Source organism: Aureococcus anophagefferens (assembly GCF_000186865.1).
Source record: "Aureococcus anophagefferens unplaced genomic scaffold AURANscaffold_54, whole genome shotgun sequence".
In the NCBI taxonomy this organism is placed as follows: domain Eukaryota; class Pelagophyceae; order Pelagomonadales; family Pelagomonadaceae; genus Aureococcus; species Aureococcus anophagefferens.
This window is the reverse complement of record NW_008705607.1, coordinates 181419-187418: the sequence shown is the minus strand read 5'-3', so window position 1 is coordinate 187418 and position 6000 is coordinate 181419.

Here is a 6000-nt window from a genome sequence, read left to right as displayed (position 1 = left end):
CCGCCCCGGCGTCTCTCGACACGGAGACCATGTACGGGCTTCGAGTGGGCGCCGACATGTACGAGTCGAACAAGCTGACGGGCGCCATCGACGAGCTCTACGTCTACGCGAGCGCTCTCGACCCGGGGGCGATCTCCGTGCTCTACGGGTCGGTGACGGCGTCCCCGACGGTGACTCCCGCCCCGTCGACGTACTACTTCGAGGGCACGCTGCGGGCGTACTACTCCTTCGACGAGGGCAATGCGACAGATGCGACTGGAGCATACAGCGGCGACACCTACAAGAACGGGAATGCGCGGAACCTTGGCCCGACGGAGAGCCGTGACGGCGGGGACGCGCTCGGCTTCGACGGCGAAGTCTACGTAGTCTTGCCCGACGCTCTGACGTATGAGGCGCTGACCGGGGATGAGGAGCGGACGATCTGCCTCTGGGCGCGCATCGACGACTGGGACGGCGGCTTTCTCTTCGAGTACGGGAGCGACGGGTCGTCGTCGACCGGCACCGCCGACGAAGATGGGAAGTCGTTCGGGCTCGCTGTTGGAGACGCTGAAAGCAACGTGACGCTCGCTCTGTCCGGTTCGTACCAGACGGTCGTGACGATCTACGGCAACACGTCCTACATCGACTGGGACGACTGGCACCACTACTGCCTGACCTACGACGGCAGCGACGTCGTGCTCTACTTCGACGGCCTCGCCGAGGCGACCGCCCCGGCGTCTCTCGACACGGAGACCATGTACGGGCTTCGAGTGGGCGCCGACATGTACGAGTCGAACAAGCTGACGGGCGCCATCGACGAGCTCTACGTCTACACGAGCGCCCTGGACCGGGAGGCCATCTCCGTGCTCTACGGGTCGGTGACGGCGTCCCCGACGGTGACTCCCGCACCGTCGACGTACTACTTCGAGGGCACGCTCTTGGCGTACTACTCCTTCGACGAGGGCAATGCGACGGATGCGACCGGAGCATACAGCGGCGACACCTACAAGAACGGGATGGCGCGGAACCTCGGCCCGACGGAGAGCCGCGACGGCGGAGACGCGCTCGGCTTTGACGGAAACATCCACGTTGCCTTGCCCGACTCCCTGACAGACTCGGCCCTGATCGGAGACGAGGAGCGGACGATCTGCCTCTGGGCGCGCATCGACGACTGGGACGGCGGCTTTCTCTTCGAGTACGGGAGCGACTCGGCCGACGGAGCGTCGTTTGGGCTCGCTGTTGGAGACGCTGAAAGCAACGTGACGCTCGCTTTGTCCGGCTCGTACGAAACGGTCGTGACGATCTACGGAAACACGTCCTACATCGACTGGGACGACTGGCACCACTACTGCCTGACCTACGACGACAGCGACGTCGTGCTCTACTTCGACGGCTTTGCCGAGGCGACCGCCGCGGTGTCTCTCAACACCATTCCGACCTTCCACATGAAGGTGGGCGCTGATATGTATGCATCAAACAAGCTGACGGGCGCCATCGACGAGCTCTACGTCTACGCGAGCGCTCTCGATTCGGGGGCGATCTCCGTGCTCTACGGGTCGGTGACGGCGTCCCCGACGGTGACTCCCGCCCCGTCGACGTACTACTTCGAGGGCACGCTGCGGGCGTACTACTCCTTCGACGAGGGCAATGCGACAGATGCGACTGGAGCATACAGCGGCGACACCTACAAGAACGGGAATGCGCGGAACCTTGGCCCGACGGAGAGCCGTGACGGCGGGGACGCGCTCGGCTTCGACGGCGAAGTCTACGTAGTCTTGCCCGACGCTCTGACGTATGAGGCGCTGACCGGGGATGAGGAGCGGACGATCTGCCTCTGGGCGCGCATCGACGACTGGGACGGCGGCTTTCTCTTCGAGTACGGGAGCGACGGGTCGTCGTCGACCGGCGCCGCCGACGAAGATGGGAAGTCGTTCGGGCTCGCCGTTGGAGACGCTGAAAGCAACGTGACGCTCGCTCTGTCCGGTTCGTACCAGACGGTCGTGACGATCTACGGCAACACGTCCTACATCGACTGGGACGACTGGCACCACTACTGCCTGACCTACGACGGCACCGACGTCGTGCTCTACTTCGACGGTCTCGCCGAGGCGGCCGCCCCGGCGTCTCTCGACACGGCCACCACGTACGGGCTTCGAGTGGGCGCCGACATGTACGGGTCGAACATGCTGACGGGCGCCATCGACGAGCTCTACGTTTACGCGAGCGCTCTCGATTCGGGGGCGATCTCCGTGCTCTACGGGTCGGTGACGGCGTCCCCGACGGTGACTCCCGCCCCGTCGACGTACTACTTCGAGGGCTCGCTCCTGGCCTACTATCCCCTGGACGGCGGGAACGTGACGGACGTCCATGGGACGTACTCCGTCTCTTCCTACTCGGGCACGGTCGTCGAGGGCCGTGACGGCGGCGATGCGTTGCTCTTCGACGGCACGGCGTCTTCGGCCGTGGAGCTGCCCGCGGCGCTCACGGACGCGGGCTCGGCCATAAGCGGCGCCGACGGGCGCACGATCTGCCTCTGGGCACAGGTCGACGCCTGGGACGGCGGCTTCTTCTTCAGCTACGGGGCCGCACAGGGGGGCGCGCGCGACTATTTTGCGCTCGGCGCCGCGGCCGCGGAAGGGAATATCACCGTCCGCGTCGACCACAATCGCGAGATACAACTTCCCGCCAGCGCATCGGGCGACTGGGACGACTGGCACCACTACTGCCTTACTTACGACGGCGCCGACGTCGTCCTGTACTTCGATGGCGCGGCCGCTTGGTCAAAGACTATCGCGGCGAACACTGGCGCTGCCGTCGAGCTCACGCTTGGCTCGCGGAGCGACGCTGACTACTTCACCGGGGCGCTCGACGAGATCTACATCTACACGAGCGCCCTGGACGGGGAGGCCATCTACGTGCTCTACAGCTCGGTGACGGCGTCCCCGACGGTGACTCCCGCACCGTCGACGTACTACTTCGAGGGCACGCTCTTGGCTTACTACTCCTTCGACGAGGGCAATGCGACGGATGCGACCGGAGCATACAGCGGCGACACCTACAAGAACGAGATGGCGCGGAACCTCGGCCCGACGGAGAGCCGCGACGGCGGAGACGCGCTCGGCTTTGACGGAAACATCCACGTTGCCCTGCCCGACTCCCTGACAGACTCGGCCCTGATCGGAGACGAGGAGCGGACGATCTGCCTCTGGGCGCGCATCGACGACTGGAACGGAGGCTTCCTCTTCGAATATGGGGACGGAGGGTCTGACGGGGAGTCGTTTGGGCTCGCTGTTGGAGACGCTGAAAGCAACGTGACGCTCGCTTTGTCCGGCTCGTACGAGACGGTCGTGACGGTCTACGGAAACACGTCCTACATCGACTGGGACGACTGGCACCACTACTGCCTGACCTACGACGGCAGCGACGTCGTGCTCTACTTCGACGGCTTTGCCGAGGCGACCGCCGCGGTGTCTCTCAACACCATTCCGACCTTCCACATGAAGGTGGGCGCTGATATGTATGCATCAAACAAGCTGACGGGCGCCATCGACGAGCTCTACGTCTACGCGAGCGCTCTCGACCCGGGGGCGATCTCCGTGCTCTACGGGTCGGTGACGGCGTCCCCGACGGTGACTCCCGCCCCGTCGACGTACTACTTCGAGGGCACGCTGCGGGCGTACTACTCCTTCGACGAGGGCAATGCGACAGATGCGACCGGAGCATACAGCGGCGACACCTACAAGAACGGGAATGCGCGGAACCTTGGCCCGACGGAGAGCCGCGACGGCGGGGACGCGCTCGGCTTCGACGGCGAAGTCTACGCAGTCTTGCCCGACGCTCTGACGTATGAGGCGCTGACCGGGGACGAGGAGCGGACGATCTGCCTCTGGGCGCGCATCGACGACTGGAACGGCGGCTTCCTCTTCGAGTACGGGAGCGACTCGGCCGACGGAGCGTCGTTCGGGCTCGCCGCCGGGAACGCGGAGGGCAACGTGACGATCTCGTTGTCTGGCGCCTACGAGACGGTCGTGACGGTGTTGGGAAACGCGTCCTACATCGACTGGGGCGACTGGCACCACTACTGCCTGACCTACGACGGGACCAACGTCATCGGCTACTTCGACGGCCTCGCCGAGGCGACCGCCCCGGCGTCTCTCGACACGGCCACCACGTACGGGCTTCGAGTGGGCGCCGACATGTACGGGTCGAACATGCTGACGGGCGCCATCGACGAGCTCTACGTTTACACGAGCGCTCTGGATTCGGGAGGCGATCTCCGTGCTCTACGGGTCGGTGACGGCGTCCCCGACGGTGACTCCCGCCCCGTCGACGTACTACTTCGAGGGCTCGCTCCTGGCCTACTATCCCCTGGACGGCGGGAACGTGACGGACGTCCATGGGACGTACTCCGTCTCTTCCTACTCGGGCACGGTCGTCGAGGGCCGCGACGGCGGCGATGCGTTGCTCTTCGACGGCACGGCGTCTTCGGCCGTGGAGCTGCCCGCGGCGCTCACGGACGCGGGCTCGGCCATAAGCGGCGCCGACGGGCGCACGATCTGCCTCTGGGCACAGGTCGACGCCTGGGACGGCGGCTTCTTCTTCAGCTACGGGGCCGCACAGGGGGGCGCGCGCGACTATTTTGCGCTCGGCGCCGCGGCCGCGGAAGGGAATATCACCGTCCGCGTCGACCACAATCGCGAGATACAACTCCCCGCCAGCGCATCGGACGACTGGGACGACTGGCACCACTACTGCCTTACTTACGACGGCGCCGACGTCGTCCTGTACTTCGATGGCGCGGCCGCTTGGTCAAAGACTATCGCGGCGAACACTGGCGCTGCCGTCGAGCTCACGCTTGGCTCGCGGAGCGACGCGGACTACTTCACCGGGGCGCTCGACGAGGTCTACATCTACACGAGCGCCCTGGACCGGGAGGCCATCTACGTGCTCTACAGCTCGGTGACGGCGTCCCCGACGGTGACTCCCGCCCCGTCGACGTACTACTTCGAGGGCACGCTCTTGGCTTACTACTCCTTCGACGAGGGCAATGCGACAGATGCGACCGGGGCATACAGCGGCGAGACCTACAACGAGAATCGGGTGGCGCGGAACTTTGGCCCGACGGAGAGCCGCGACGGCGGGGACGCGCTCTACTTCGACGGGAGCATCTACGTCCAGCTGCCTGACGCCCTGACGAGCGAGTACCTGACTGGGAACGCAGAGCGGACGATCTGCCTCTGGGCACGCATCGACGACTGGAACGGCGGCTTCCTCTTCGAGTACGGAAGCGCCGGATGGGACGGAGCGTCGTTCGGGCTCGCCGCCGGGGACGCGGAGGGCAACCTGACGCTCGCTTTGGGCGGCGCCTACGAGACGGTCGTGACGATCTTGGGAAACACGTCCTACATCGACTGGGACGACTGGCACCACTACTGCCTGACCTACGACGGGACCGACCTCGTGCTCTACTTCGACGGCCTCGCCGAGGCCACTACCGCGTTGACTCTGGAAACGGGAGTGGCCGAATTCTACGTGGGCGCGGACTTGAGCGGTTACGACCAGCTGACGGGCGCCATCGACGAGCTCTACGTCTACACGAGCGCTCTCGACCCGGGGGCGATCTCCGTGCTCTACGGGTCGGTGACGGCGTCGCCGACGGTGACTCCCGCCCCGTCGACGTACTTCTTCGAGGGCACGCTCCTGGCCTACTATCCCCTGGACGGCGGGAACGTGACGGACGTGCACGGGACGTACTCCGTCCCTTCCTATTCGGGCACGGTCGTCGAGGGCCGCGACGGCGGCGACGCGTTGCTCTTCGACGGCACGGCGTCTTCGGCCGCGTCGCTGCCATCCGCGCTCACGGACGCGGACTCGGCCATCACCGGCGCGGACCCGCGCACGATCTGCCTCTGGGCGCAGGTCGACGCCTGGGACGGCGGCTTCTTCTTCAGCTACGGGGCCGCGCAGGGGGGCGCGCACGACTACTTCGCGCTCGGCGCCGCGGCCTCGGAGGGGAACGTC